Source organism: Lipotes vexillifer, unplaced genomic scaffold (genome assembly GCF_000442215.2).
Source record: "Lipotes vexillifer unplaced genomic scaffold, Lipotes_vexillifer_v1.1 scaffold1160, whole genome shotgun sequence".
NCBI lineage: Eukaryota > Metazoa > Chordata > Mammalia > Artiodactyla > Lipotidae > Lipotes > Lipotes vexillifer.
In genome coordinates this window covers 25,467-41,836 of record NW_006771130.1, presented here as the reverse complement: position 1 = coordinate 41,836, position 16,370 = coordinate 25,467, and the positions used below count along the sequence as shown (strand labels likewise).

Genomic DNA, 16,370 nt, shown 5'->3' with positions numbered 1-16,370 from the left:
AGAACCAGAATTTCGAGACGGAAGAAATTTAAGAGCACTGGGACAAAGCAAAGCTCTTATAAACTAATAGAGAAGAAGACAACACGCTAGGACTAGGAATCATACTTACATCTCCCTTATTCCTCATACCATACTCGCAAAACAATAAAAAAAGTTAATAAAACAAACCCAAAGACCCCAGTTAGAATTAAAGGTATAACTAAAATCCAAATTAAAAGTACAACTACCATAGAAAGAGGAAAAACCCCATAAGATAATATTTATCCGTCTCTGGATGGGCAAATAACTTTCTAACTTTCTAAACATAAAGGCCATGAAAGGCATTACAAAGGAAAAGACCCACTCAACATTTTAATATACTAAACTGAAATATGTGCCAAAACCATTTAAAATTAAATATAAATTGAAGAAATGGCAAACTGGGAAAAAACGATGAACAGATTAAACAAAGGGTTTAACATGTAAAGTATTCACATGAGCAATTTGTAAAATGTTCATATACTGTGTGAAATATGCGAAATAGTCACATAATACATAAAATGTTCATGTAAGTAGATGAGAAAAAACAAACACTAGAACCATATTAGAGAAAAATGGGCAAAGGATATGAACCAATACAAATGGCTAGATTCACTGAAAACGAAAAAGTCCATCTTAGTTGTAATTTAAGAAGTATAAATTAAAACTTGAGCTACACATTTTCGCCAAAATTTTTCACAATAATTGTCATACCAAATTATTACAGGTTGTTTTTCAGAGTAAAGTTAATGGTGAGGATGTAAAGTGATATGTTTCCAGAAAGTTTTCGTGATACATTATAAGTATTTTTAATGTTTAAATCTTGCAATGCAGTAATTCCATTTCTAGATATCTAATCCAAGGCATTTCATTTTTTAATGTTTTACCAAATATACTGATCTAGGTACTGAGGTGTACGATATTTATAGGGGATTAGGAATACTTGTGGAAAAGTCAAAAACAAAATAGCTGTCCAATAATAGGGGGAACGTTGAGTCACTTATCTCCATCATATAGAATTTATTTCGCCATCAAATAATATGGGTATAATTATTTTCAATAAACGGTAAGTAGACTTTCTAACTTGAGAGGAAATTTATTAAACACAGCATTTAGATATTGGCTGTCAGCAGAAACAATGGCTAATGTCTGAGGCATTCTGTCAACAATCCTCATTTGAAATAATAGCTTTGAAATATGCATGGAACATAAAAGACAAGAAGGCTTTCCTCCTGTCTTGAAATTGTTGAGCAATCTGTACAATAAGCAAACTTGACAATGGCCAAAGTGAGAGGATTTATTAAACTTACTTCACTTCTTACCTTCCACAGTCCTTCTGCAGTTCAAAACACACACACACACACACACACACACACACACACACACACACACACACACACACACACACCACGAAAGCTTGGAGGAATTATTTTTGAAAGACTCCGAATTTCCAGAAGTCCATCAAGTCTAATCATTCTGATAAAAATACTTTTCTTCAATTGTCAGAATTGTCAGGTTTCCTTAGATGAAGAATTTCTGTTACTGGGGATACCATGAATAAGGGTAAAATGGAAGAGTCACTGAAACGAAAGGGTATTTATTCTCAACTAGTACCTGTGGCTCCAATGGAAAGAAACATGGAGGCGGTTTCACAGTAAAAGCAACCATGTGAGACCCATAGAGAAGACATTTGTCTGCATCACTGAAGCATCACTGTAATTGTAATCGGCAAATTCTGAAAAGTTTTGATTTGAGCACAGAGTTACACTTACAAAATCACAGTGTTTCCTTTGGATGCTCAATATCTGAAGACTAATGTGTATCTAGATTATTTTATATAGATGGTAGCCCAGCCTCATTCCTCCTAGGATCCTAAGAAATGTAAAAAGGAAATAATTTAGTTTATAAAACAAATACAGGGAACTTTTCTGGCCGTCCACTGGTTAGGACTCTCTGCTTCCACTGCAAGGGGACAGGTTTGATCCCTGGTCAGATCCCCCATGCCACATGGCAAAGCCAACAAAAACAAAAACAAACAAAAACAAATATACAACTCTAGCCTTGTTTTTGTTGTCTATTATTAATTCAATAAGAAATGAGGGCCTGTGTGATATTCATAATCAGCATTTTATGGTTTATTACGGGAAAGGCCCTTAGCATGGTATTTAAATTTTTGACATTAATTTTCCTTCTAAATTGTTTCACTCTTCACTTTTCATTTCTTTAGAGGAAGTTTTCACATAGAATGAAAATTTTTATTGTATATTTGTATAGTTTTAAATAAAATCATTGTAGAAGAATTTTTAAAATTAAAATTAGGGTGAGTTGGGCTGATTATCACATGATACAGGTGACCACTACTTGTAGATCCTCAGGGTCTAGCTTGAGTGGTGACAGCTATAAGTAGGAGAGGAAGGCAGGCTGGATCCTTGGCTTCTTATATAAGGAAGGAGAGCACAGGAAGCCTCCCTGGGGTATCCAGATGTCCCTGGGCCTTCACAGAAGACTGTCATGGGATCCCCCGACATCACCGATTATATGACTAGGGAGAGGGAGATGTAATAACCAACGGTAACTGGGATACTGCATTCCCAACCTTAGAAGAAAAGATTTCTAAAGGAGGAAGTTGATTTCAGGAGAAAGATGATCAATTTGTACTAAACAAGTTGCTTTGCAGGGGCTCAGTGGCCAGTCAAGAAGGAAAAGCAAATCCGAAGCACAGGAGAAAGTCAGTGCTATTAGAGAAAGCCACGGCAATAAATAATATCTTTAAAGAGAGAGAGTGTGATACTAAAGAATGCCGTGAACATAAAAAGGAAATTTAAGGGGAAAAATAAAAAGAGTTAAAAGAGAGATGAGAACTGAGCTTTGAACTAAGACTGCATTTGTGTAGTAGAAAAAGAAGTGGAACCAAGGAGAAAGAAAAGAACCGGAGAAGACTATCAGTGCCCTGGAGGACAGAGACATTTTAGGAGGAAGGAGGTGCGCCATGAATCAGTGATGTAGAGAGATACAGTGTAACCCATGGAGCAGCACTCGGGAGACAATGTGATGATTTACAGAGATGAATTTCAGTGGAAAAGTGGAATCAGAATCATAGGATGAGGAAATGTTTTTGTAAACATAGATTATTTTTTGTTTATGTTTTGACATGTTCGGTATTGAAAGGAAGGTAAGAGAATGGATGCAGCTTAAATCAGGAAACAGACTGATGACTGATGATTTAAGTCTTTACAGAGGTGATAGTGATCATTTAATTGACCATAGATTTGGAATGCATGGGAGGTGTCAATTTAAGGAGTTTAAATGGCAAGATTAGCTCTGGAGAGGGGGAGTATCTTCTCTTCTCCTGAGATAGGAGAGTAGGAAGAAAGATGGGGTGTAACGAAGAGGAGAGAGACTGCAGTGTGAGCCAAATGATTTTCGCTAATTATTTTTTTAATAAGCATTTTTGGAGTGTGCACTATATGAAGTATCAAGATCCCCTGGAAAATATGATGATGAAAAAGGCCTAGACAATGCTCTCAAAGTAGTTTTATATGGAAGATAAGTCAAGTACAAAAATAACTCTAGCGATTGAGAATACAAGGTATTAACTTAAATATAAATTTTTCTACACCTCCGTTTCTTCCTCCATAAAATGGGAATAATGATAGTACCACCTATGTTTCCAGCATCCCATTCTCTTTCTAGCTTACATTTCCGAGTGTTCTAATAGAAGTATTTGACCTAATGGAGACATTCAGCCCATGAATCAAACACTGTTTCATTCTCCATCATTGCCCTCATGTTCTCATTTCCTTTTTTACCCAGGATAAATTTACTGGCCCATCATTTTAATCACTCTCTTATCCCTCCATCCAATCCATCAAGACACTTGTTCCTCTCTCCTTGAGATACACATGGCTGGAAAACCCTAACCCTGATGAAACCTTATTATTTGCTTTCTGTCCACCTTTTGAGTCGCCTTATGAATGGAAGAAAACTGCACAAACTCATAAAAGACGACTTCAGGAAACACATCAGGGCCAAGGCACACATAGGCTCTGCATTTCCTCAGCATCTGCATGGAGAGGCATCCCATGTTGACGAGGGTTTTGTTATAGTGGAGTCCCCTTCCCCATTGCTCTTCCTTCATATAGGGCTTTGATGACAGCCACTTTATTAGGAAAGGGAGCTTCAGACTGCTTGGGGAATTAAGCTGCCTAGATATCATGCCAGCCATTTACAGGAGCTGTCTGGGAAAGCCAGCAGCCCTGTACGTTAGGAGGCACCTGGGGACCTTGGGCCCCTTTGGATGCTATAGCCTTCCAGTCATGGAAGGAGTCTAGGCTAGCCTATCGTTCAGGCGTCTTCGGATGAACATCTAGGGTCATTTTTGAACAATGCTTGTCCTCTATAACAATCTATCCCCAAGACCCTTGAGTGCTCCTCAGGTGTTTCTGGAATAGGGAGATATTATTTGACTTCCACCCATCTTTAGTGGCCTAGTTAAGTGCATTTGTCACACTCCCTCAGGGATGAGCGAGATTGTCAACCACTTCCCCTCCCCACCGTTTATTACCAATACATTCTATAGAGACCTGAGACTGCTGTCGTTGACGTTAAAGGTAGAAGAGGAGAAGAGCGTATGCTTTGATCCTCCATTACCTGCCTTCTGCATATTCCATGGTGCATGAGGCTCCAGGGCAGAGGTACAAGGAGCTCCTACTGCTCACTCAAGGCGCCCCTGCCATCAGTATTCTGGTCTGCAGCAAACATTCGTTTGATGCACTTTTTTTTTTTTTGAATTATTATTGGAGTATAATTGCTTTATAGTGGTGTGCTAGTTTCTGCTTTATAACAAACTGAATCAGTTATACATATGCATATGATCCCATATCTCTCTTCCCTTTTGCATTTGACGCACTCTTACAAAAGCTACCAGCAGGGGTCACAGAGAGCAAGCCCTTCCGTGGCTATTATTTTGTCCCTGATCCCAGACCCAAAGGATAAAGGCTTTATGTTTAAGCCAAATAGTGGTGACCTCTTTGGGGAGAGGGGTGGTAGAGGATCGGGATCCAGCCCCAGCTTCCTCTTGTCTTGAATGGACCCCAGGTGACACATAGGGACCTCTGGCACCTCTTGCAGACCATAGGAGATGTGGGGAGTTTCTATTACTTGGAACAATGGCAGGCCAGCTGATCTTTCTTAGCCTTACTGGGGAGACTGCAGGGTGAGGAAGGTTCAATGCCTTTGTTCTCTAAAGGCAGTTGAGCTCTTCCTCACCGATTTCTTTAGCGTGGTTTTCCTCTCCTCTCCCTGGTTCTTGTGCTGACCAGATACTAGTGGTGGTTAATGCCCTGACCACTGTGCTAGCTCCGCCCACTCAGGCAGCTTTCCCAGGGAAATCCCTCTGTACCTAAAAGGACCCTGAAATTTGTATAACTTTTAGATGCCATATATTTTCTTGTAAGAAATCTTAAAGGAAAAATTACAGGCAAAACACCTGTGTTTTGTGGGCTGATAACTTTAAAAATGAGGCCTTTTACTAGACAGTTGGAAGAGCTCATTCCATTCAATTGTGATGTCATCAGGAATGATGCAGTTAGGGTGGGGCTGATTTGAGTAGAATCTGGGAGAGATACATGGGTACTGACCATCAGTTCAAGTTTCACTTGAAACTGTTTTCTTGAGAGAGTACCGGTTTTCCTGGAAGCAAAATAGTCTCTAGTTTTATCGAAAGCAAGGGGATCAGAGGAGACTTCGCTGAAAAGGTGATGTTTGGGCTGAGGCTTGAGAGTTGCCATGGTGCTAAGACCATCAGACAAGATCATACTGGCCTTTTTACACAGCTAGGAATGTGTTTGGAAGGAGAGAGCAAGGAGTAGGGTACAAAGGGGTGAGGTCAAGAGGTGATGGTGGACCAGATCACTTAGGGACTTTCAGGACATTCGAAGGATTCGAAGTGGGGTGGAATAGGTGTGCCTGACGTTTGAGGACAGAGAAAAGTGAAAGAGAATATTTGAATGGTGGAAATTAAGGGAGCTTAAGAGGATTCGGAAACAGTATTAAGGGAGCACTTGAAATTGGGTTAATGAGATAGTTTGCTTTTTTCTTTTTTTACTTGTGCACATATATTTTCTGTCCTAAAATTATAACTATTACTTATGCTTCATTCAGTTCAGGTTGAACTTGGAGTATGTTCAATATGTTTCTTTTTTTTCACACACACACACTGTATTTTATTCTTCTAAGGGATGAATAAACTGACACCAAGCATTGTAAATGGATGACCACAACAAGAGCAACAAGGATTGCAATTACCAAACACGAAACACACTCATACTATGTGATAATAGTGACATTCAGTCCAGTAATCCTCCACGGTAACAGCTCCTTTACTTGCAGTGAAAATTGATTTGTATATTTTTTGCCTCTGAGTCCTTGTGGGATTTTTTTCTTTTTATTCAAACAGAAAGTGAAGAAAATTGTAACCATCCTCCTCAGTTCACTCAGTGCCATGTAATTAATTTTTTTAAAATCTTGATCTTTTGTTAGCACTTTTATGGATTCATCAGTTTTCCATTAGTGTTCTGACAATGCTTATTCATTCAATTCAGCAGTGTAGTCAGTTACCAGAAACCTGTACTTGTCAGTCTTTTCCATGAATTCCCTGAAGATGAAAACCTCTTATAGGAACACTTTTGCAAACGCATCAGAGTACACCCAGAACTGTCTGTAAATGACAAAAGACTTAAAAATGACCACGGTTAAAGGTTTCTTGAAAGTTCATAATAATGCATTTGACAAGGAAATTTAGTTATTTCTGAGATATACATTTTAAAGTAATAACTAGAATTATGACTTATAACATTATACCAAAACATATAAGATTTTTAGAAATTTCATATAATGTTTGAAACATTTATATTATCATATTTCCATACAAATAATCCAAAGAAAGTTTAGTATTAGTTGTTTTTTGTTTGTTTGTTTATACTGCAGGTTCTTATTAGTCATCACTTTTATACACATCAGTGTATACATGTCAATCCCAATCGCCCAATTCAGAACACCACCATCCCCACCCTACCGCGTTTTCCCCCCTTGGTGTCCATAGGTTTGTTCTCTCTACCTGTGTCTAACCTACTTCCCTGCATCCGGTTCACCTGTACCATTCTTCTAGGTTCACGAGACATGCATTAATATACGGTATTTGTTTTTCTCTTTCTGACTTACGTCACTGTGTATGACAGTCTCTATATCCATCCACGTCTCAACAACTGACTCAGTTTCATTCTTTTTTATGGTTGACTAATATTCCATTGTATATATGTACCACTACTTCTTTATCCATTCATCTGTCGATGGGCATTTAGGTTCCTTCCATGACTTGGCTGTTGTAAATAGCGCTGCAAGAACATTGGAGTGCATGTGTGTTTTTGAATTATGGTTGTCTCTGGGTATATGCCCAGTAGTGGGATTGCTGGATCATATGGTAATTCTATTTTTAGTTTTTTAAGGAAGCTCCATCCTGTTCTCCATAGTGGCTCTATCAACTTACATTCCCACCAACAGTGCAAGCGGGTTCCCTTTTCCACACACCCTCTCCAGGATTTGTTGTATGTAGATTTTCTGATGATGGCTATTCTAACTGGTGTGAGGTGATACCTCATTGTAGTTTTGATTTGCATTTCTCTAATAATTAGTGATGTTGAGCAGCTTTTTATGTTGATGCATCTCTTTTTCCTAACTTTAATGAGAATGTTACATTTGTTTCACTGTTAAGAATGATCCTTGCTATTTTTTTACCTTGAAATTCTATATCTTACAAGTTTCTCTTGATGCTTTGCAAGTAAGCATGAATGGATTTTGCATTTCATCAAATGCTTTTTTGGTACCTGTAAGATGATGGTATTTTTCATTTACTTTGTTAATATTCTGAATTATATCATTAAATTTTCCAATGTTGAATCATCCTTCCTTTCTGTTTGGTCATGATGTATTATTCTTTTATTATATTGCTGTATTTCGTTGGATAACATTCCATTTTATATTTTCATCTATGCTTATAAACAAAGCTGGTCTGTATCTTTTTTTTTTATTGTCCTTTTTTCGTTTTGCTATCAGAGATCAGAATAGCCTCATCTGAGTAGCTTTCCAACTTTTTCTATACTCTGAGAGAATTTGCACAATAAGAGTTAACTGTTTCTTGCAACTTTTCTAGATTCACATATAAAATGATGTGTCCCCTGGACTTTCAGGGGTTATACTTTGAAGCAGCTTCTTATACTGGGGTATTATTCAAGCTTTCTGGTGTTTCTTGGATCCATTTTGCATATGTTTCCTCTCCAGAAAATTATTCTTTTATCTTTTGAAAATCTTGCTGTTCCGTTTCTCCTAAGATTCTCTTTTGAGATTTTAAAGATTCTTTTGTGCACTATTTCATTCCTAGTGGTTTATTTTCCCCTTCTTTCTTAGGCTCAGTTATGCCCATGTTTTATTGCTATCATTAATTTCTTCCAAGCATAATTTTGGTCATCAGAGTTTGGTGTTGTATGTGTTTTCTTTCATTAACTTTGTCTTTATTCTTTGTTATTTTTTACTCTGACCCCTTCTTTCTCTTCTTCTATTTTGTACCTTCTTCAATTGAATGTTTAATTCATATATTTTTTTTTTTTTTTTCGCGGTACGCGGGCCACTCACTGTTATGGCCTCTCCCATTGTGGAGCACAGGCTCAGCGGCCATGGCTCACAGACCCAGCCGCTCCGCGGCATGTGGGCTCTTCCCAGACAGGGGCACGGACCTGTGTCCCCTGCATCAGCAGGCAGACTCTCAACCACTGCGCCACCAGGGAAGCCCAGTTCATATATTTTCAATCACCCTTCCTTTTCCTTTTGGTACGATGACAGATATCTGTCTCCTTTAATGCTTTTCACCCTAAACTATATTTTTAAGTTTATTTAAATAATTTTAAATAAATTTAAAAAAATTATTTCACAGAAATTCGTAAAAATCATCATAACCTCGAGACTGTTTCTTCTGTCGTTGACGTTAAAGGTAGAAGAGGAGAAGAGCGTATGCTTTGATCCTCCATTACCTGCCTTCTGCATATTCCATGGTGCATGAGGCTCCAGGGCAGAGGTACAAGGAGCTCCTACTGCTCACTCAAGGCGCCCCTGCCATCAGTATTCGGGTCTGCAGCAAACATTCGTTTGATGCACTCTTCAAAAGCTACCAGCAGGGGTCACAGAGAGCAAGCCCTTCCTTGGTTATAGTTTTTGTTCCTGATCCCAGATGCAAAGGATAAAGGTTTATGTTTAAGCCAAATAGTGGTGGCCTCTTTGGGGAGAGGGGTGTTAGAGGATTGGGCCCCAACCCCAGCTTCTTCTTGTCTTGAATGGACCCCAGATAAGTTATGGGGACCTCTGGCACCTCTTGCAGACCATCGGAGATGTGGGGAGTTTCTATTACTTGGAACAATGGCAGGCCAGCTGATCTTTCTTAGCCTTACTGGGGAGACTGCAGGGTGAGGAAGGGTCAATGCCTTTGTTCTCTAAAGGCAGTTGAGCTCTTCCTCACCGATTTCTTTAGCGTGGTTTTCCTCTCCTCTCCCTGGTTCTTGTGCTGACCAGATACTAGTGGTGTTTAATGCCCTGACCACTGTGCTAGCTCCGCCCATTCTGGCATCTTTCCCACGGAAATCTCTCTGTACCTAAAAGGACCCTGAAATTTCTATAACTTTTAGATCCCATATATTTTCTTGTAAGAAACCTTAAAGGAAATATTTCAGGCAAAATACCTGTGTTTTGTGGACTGATAACATTAAAAATGAGGCCTTTTACTAGACAGTTGGGAGAGATGATTGCATTCAATTGTGATCGAATAAGGAATGATGGAGTTAGGGTGGGACTGATTTGAGTAGAATCTGGAAGAGATACATGGGTACTGCCCATCAGTTCAAGTTTCCTTTGGAAATCTTTTCTTGAGAGAGTGCCTGTTTTCTTGAAAGGAAAATTGTCTCTTCTTTTATGCAAAGCAAGAGGATCAGAGGAGACTTCACTGAGAAGGTGATGTTTGGGCTGAGATGCCTGGGTGCAAAGACCATCAGACAAGAGTATACTGGCCTTTTTTGAGACACAGCCAGGAATGTGTTTGGAATGAGAGAGCAAGGAGCAGGGTAGAAAGGGGTGAGCTCAAGAGGTGATGGTGGGCAAGATCACTTAGGGACTTTTAGGACATTCAAAGGATTCTAAGAGGGGTGGAATAGGTGTACTTGAAGTTTGAAGACAGGGGGAACTGAAAGAATATTTGAACGGTGGAAATGAGGGGGGCTTAAGAGGATTAGGAAACAGTATTAAGGGAGCCCATGAAATTGGGTTAATGAGATAGTTTGCTTTGTTTGTTTTTTCCTTTTTTATTTGTACACATGTATTTTCTGTCCTAAAATGATTACTATTACATATGCTCCATAGAGTTCAAGTTGAACATGGAGTATACATAGTGAAATTTATTTTTGACATTGTTTTCAATATGTTTTTGTTTTCACACACACTGTAGTTTATTTTTACAAGAGATAAATAAACTGACAGAAAGCATTGTAAATGGATGATCACAAGAAAACCAACAGTGATTGCAATTACCAAACATGAAACACACTCATACTGTGTCGTAATAGTGATATTCATTCAAGTAATCTTCCGCTGTAACAGCTCGTTTACTTTGCAGTGACAATTGAATTGTATATTTTTTGCCTCTGAGTCCTTGTGGGATTTTTTTTTTTTCAACAGAAAGTCACAAAAATTATAATCATCCTCATCAGTTCTCTCATTCACATGTAATTAATTTTTTTTTCTTCTTGATATTTTGTAAGGCACTTGTATGAATTCATCAGTTTGTCATTAGAGTTCTGAAAATGCTTATTTGTTCAGTTCCACAGTGTGGTCAGTTACCAAAAACCTGTACTTGTCAGAGTGTTTTCCATGAATTCCTTGAAGATGAAACCCTTTTATAGGAACATTTTTGCAAAAGCATCAGAGTACACGCAGTACTCTTTGTAAATGACAAACGACTTAAAAATGACCATGGTTAAAGATTTGATGAAAGTTCATAATAATGCATTTGACAAGGAAGTTTAGTTATTTCTGAGGTATACATTTTAAAGTAAAACTAGTATTATGACTTATAACATTGTACCAGAACATATATTTAGAGTTTCATTTAATGTCTGAAACATTTAATGTATTTCCATACAAATAACCTAAAGAAAGTTTAGTATTAGCTGTTTTTATGGTTTTTTTATACTGCAGGTTATTAGTCATCAATTTTATACACATCAGTGTATACATGTCAATCCCAATCGCCCAATTCAGCACACCACCATCCGCAACCCACTGCAGTTTTCCCCACTTGGCGTCCATACATTTGTTCTCTACATCTGTGTCTGAACTTCTGCCCTGCAAAGCAGTTTATCGGTACCATTTTTCTAGGCTCCTCATACATGTGTGAATACACGATATTTGTTTTTCTCTTTCCAATAACTTCACTCTGTATGACAGTCCCTAGATCCGCCCACGTCTCAACAAATGACGCAATTTCGTTCTTTTTTATGGCTGACTAATATTCCATTGTTTATATGTAGCACGTTTTCTTTATCCATTCGTCTGTCAATGGGCATTTAGGTTGCTTCCATGACCTGGTTATTGTAAACAGTGTTGCAGTGAACATTGGGGTGCATGTGTCTTTTTGAATTATGGTTTTCTCTGGGTATATGCTCAGTCGTGAGATTGCTGGATCATATAGTAATTCTATTTTTAGTTTTTTAAGGAAGCTCCATCCTGTTCTCCATAGTGGCTCTATCAACTTACATTCCCACCAACAGTGCAAGAGGGTTTCCTTTTCTCCACAACCTCTCCAGCATTTGTTGTTTGTAGATTTTTTGATGATGCCCATTCTAACTGGTGTGAGGTGATACCTCATTGTAGTTTTGATTTACATTTCTCTAATAATTAGTGATGTTGAGCAGCTTTTCATGTTGATGCATCTCTTTTTCCTAACTTTAATGAGAATGTTACTTTTGTTTCACTGTTAAGAATAATCCTTGCTATTTTTTACCTTGAAATTCTTTATCTTACAAAACAAGTTTCTCTTGATGCTTTGCAAGTAAGAACTCAATTCAATAAAGAATTGAAATTCTTTATCTTACAAAAAAAGTTTCTCTTGATGCTTGGCAAGTAAGAATTGTAAAATCATGAATGGAGCTGGCATTTCATAAAATGCTTTTTTGGTACCTGTAAGATGATGGTAGTTTTCATTTACTTTGTTAATATTCTGAATTATATCATTAAATTTTCCAATGTTGAATCATCCTTCCTTTCTATTTGCTCATGATGTATTATGCTTTTATTATATTGCTGTATTTCATTGGATCCCATTCCATTTTATGTTTTCATCTATGCTTATACACAAAGATGGCCTGTAGCTTTATTTTTTTATTGTCCTTTTTTCGTTTTGCTATCAGAGATCAGAATAGCCTCATCTGAATAGCTTTCCAACTTTTTCTATACTCTGAGACAATTTGTACAATAAGAGTTAACTGTTTCTTGCAACTTTTCTAGATTCACATATAAAATGATGTGTCCCCTGGACTTTCAGGGGTCATACTTTGAAGCAGCTTCTTATACTGGGGTAGTATTCAAGCTTTCTGGTGTTTCTTGGATCCATTTTGGATATGTTTCCTCTCCAGAAAATTATTCTTTTCTCTTATCTTTTGAAAATCTTGCTGTTCCGTTTCTCCTAAGATTCTCTTTTGAGATTTTAAAGATTCTTTTGTGCACTATTTCATTCCTAGTGGTTTATTTTCCCCTTCTTTCTTAGGCTCAGTTATGCCCATGTTTTATTGCTATCATTAATTTCTTCCAAGAATAATTTTGGTCATCAGAGTTTGGTGTTGTTTGTGTTTTCTTTCATTAACGTTGTCTTTATTCTTTGTTATTTTTTGCTCCGACCCCTTCTTTCTCTTCTATTTTGTAGCTTCTTCAATTGAATGTTTAGTTCATATATTTTCAATCACCCTTCCTTTTCCTTTTGGTTTGTTGAAAGATATCTGTCTCCTTTAATGCTTTTCACCCTAAGCTATATTTTAATAATTTATTTAAATAATTTAAATAAATTTAAAATATTATTTCACAGAAATTTGTAAAAATTGTCATAACTTGATGATTTCTGAGAGTGAGCCTTTCTGATGGCTGTGTAAGCAGCACCTGCCTTCAGGATGGAATATTCGCATTATTCTAGAGACTTCCTCACACCCCCACTCACAACCTCTCTATCTCACAAAGGTAACCACTGCTCTTACTTCTAACATAGAATATGTTGCCTCCTTTTTCTCTTTATATAAATGGAAGCAAAGAATAGGTATTCTTTTGGGTCTGGATAATTTTGCTCACTATTCTGTTTATAGAATTAGTCTTGTATTTTCATGTAGTTCTTGTTTATCTTCCTTGCTGTATTGTATTCCATTGTATGAATATACTACAATGTACTTAACCATTCTAATGTTGACTGGCATTTGAGTGGTTTCCAGTGTTTGGCTACTGAAATGTGTTGTTCTGAACATTCTTGGACTTGACTTTCATTGCACAGACATACACATATCCTAGGCATGAATCATACATAGCACATGGGTAAGTTCAACTTTAGTGGATACTGTCCAAATAGTTTTTCAAGGTGAATGTAATGATTTCCATTCTCCTTACTAGAGTACAGGAATTTCCACTGTTCACAACAACACCATTTCCTGTACTGTCAATCTTATGACATTTTAGCCTTTATTTGAATATGCAATTATATTCCATGGTGGTGTTTTATTTGTAGTTCCCTAGTAACTATCTCAAAACATTAGTTTTCAACGTGTCTCTATTGTATTTTTTCTTAGCTTTTGTTTCCAATACTTCCCTGAAGACACTACATTTGGGATACCCACCCAGGGCTGGGTGGTGATTTACTAGACCTCAAGAGGCCAGAGCCAAGTGTCAACCAAGGACATCACAGACTTGCAGGCTCAGCCAGCATCAGTCCTGAGCAAGGCTTCTGCCCAGCGTGGAGTCCCCTGCAGAATCAGCAAGCCTAAGAAATATTATCAACTCATTGCATTAAAGTCTGCTTTCCTGCTGATATACTCCAACCCATTTTTGAAAAAGTAGTGTTTTCCAGCATCCTCACCTATCCAGAACATAAATAAAAACTTGGGAGTTTCTTGCTTATTAATGAAAGCTATGAAGTCTGCTATGAAGTCTAAGACCAACTGGGCCCAGAACCCAAGTTGTAGCATAATGGTATTTCGTCCAACCAAAGAAGAGTTTAATGATTTCAATAAATACATTGCTTATATGGAATCCCAAGGTGCACACCGAGCAGGCCTGGCTAAGATAATTCCACCGAAGGACTGGAAAGCCAGAGAGACCTATGATGACATCGATGACATCTTAATAGCCGCTCCCCTCCAGCAGGTGATTTCTGGGCAGGCAGGTGTGTTTACTCAGCACCACAAAAAGAAGAAAGCCATGACTGTGAGCGAGTATCGTCGCTTAGCAAACAGTGAAAAACACCAGGCTCCATTCTACTCTGATTTTGAGGACCTGGAGCGACAATATTGGAAAACACGCCCCTATGGTTCACCAGTATACGGTGCAGACATCAGTGGCTCCTTATTCGATGAAAACACGAAGCAGTGGAACCTTGGACACCTGGGAACCATTCAGGACCTGCTGGAACAGGAGTGCGGAGTGGTCATCGAGGGCGTCAACACCCCCTACCTCTACTTCGGCATGTGGAAGACCACCTTCGCCTGGCACACGGAGGACATGGACCTTTACAGCATCAACTACCTGCACTTCGGGGAGCCCAAGACTTGGTACGCGGTGCCCCCGGAGCACGGCCGGCGCCTGGAACGCCTGGCCACGGAGCTTTTCCCGGGCAGCTCGCGGGGCTGTGAGGCCTTCCTGCGGCACAAGGTGGCTCTCATCTCGCCCACGGTCCTCAAGGACAACGGCATCCCCTTCGGTCGGGTCACTCAGGAGGCTGGAGAGTTCATAGTGACGTTTCCCTATGGCTACCACTCTGGCTTCAACCACGGTTTCAACTGCGCGGAAGCCATCAATTTCGCCTCCCCGCGCTGGATCGATTATGGCAAAGTGGCGTCGCAGTGCAGCTGCGGGGAGGCCCGGGTCGCCTTCTCCATGGACGCCTTCGTGCGCATCCTGCAACCGGAGCGCTACGAGCTGTGGAAACGCGGGCAGGACCGGACCGTGGTGGACCACACGCAGCCCACGGAGCCCAGCAGCCAGTTCCTGAACGCCTGGAGGGAGGTCCGCGCGCCTGTGGGACCCGCGCTCCGCCGGAGGCACTGTCCAACCCGCAGCGCCTTGCACCGCCGTCCGCCCATGGCCGCCTGCCAGGGGACCCGCTGTCGAGCCCCTGTGGATCCTGCGTCCCCGCCCCTCTCGCCGGCCCCGGGTTCTTGCTCTGCTACCCAGTTCGGGGCTGCGGCTGCCTACAGCTCCGCGGAGCCCGGCCTGACTCCGCCGCTGACCGCAGGTCCATCTGCTGCGGATCTCAACCTACCTGGCCCATACGGCCCTCATCGTCGTCCTCGGGAAGAGGGGACTCAGGATCCGACTGTCCGGGCCCGGACTAAGAGGCGCCTCTCAGACACAGTGCACCCATCTGTGGACTTCGAAGCTCAGCTCCCGTTTGCTGGCGATCCCTTGATGGACAACCCTGCATTGCTGAGACCATGGCTGCAGCATCCTTCTAAGCCTTCCGGGTGCTGTTGGGCCCCTGATCTTCAACCCTTGGGTCCTCCATTGGATCCCGAAAATCCGATGCACCCTGACCCCTGCCTGCCATCTCTGGAGGGTATTACATCCAGTGTCCTTGACAGTCTCCCTTTGATTCCTCCCTACGTCCCTGGGACTGTGAGAGTGTTTCCCAGGGACGATGCTGGGAGTTGCAGGGCCCCCGTGAGCTCCTGTGAGGGTTTAAGTGTGGCCCACGCTTATGCCTCTAAGAGTCTGGTCCCAGCCGCAGAGACCAGTCTCCCGCACACCCTTGACTGTGATCCCGTGTGGCCAAAGCTGGAGGCACCTGCATCTCTTGAGTCCTGCGAGGAATTCCTCACCAATGCGTGGTATTCAATCTGTGAGCCCATGACTGCTGAAGAATTTGCTAAATGTGACTTTATCTGACCCTCCAGCCCAGAAACCACAGAAGCTCCCAGCCAAGCAACAATGTGGGCTGGGCCTGTCCTCAGTGGAGATGCTTTATCTCCTAGAAATGACACATTTCTCAAGCTGCCAGATGCTTTCTC

At 40.3% G+C, this 16,370-nt stretch overlaps 1 pseudogene; it reads left to right on the top strand.

Annotated features, from left to right (window-relative positions):
• The first annotated feature begins 14,289 nt into the window (after positions 1-14,289).
• LOC103091599 (lysine-specific demethylase 4D pseudogene) lies at positions 14,290-16,248 on the top strand (annotated as a pseudogene).
• The last annotated feature ends 122 nt before the right edge of the window (positions 16,249-16,370 follow it).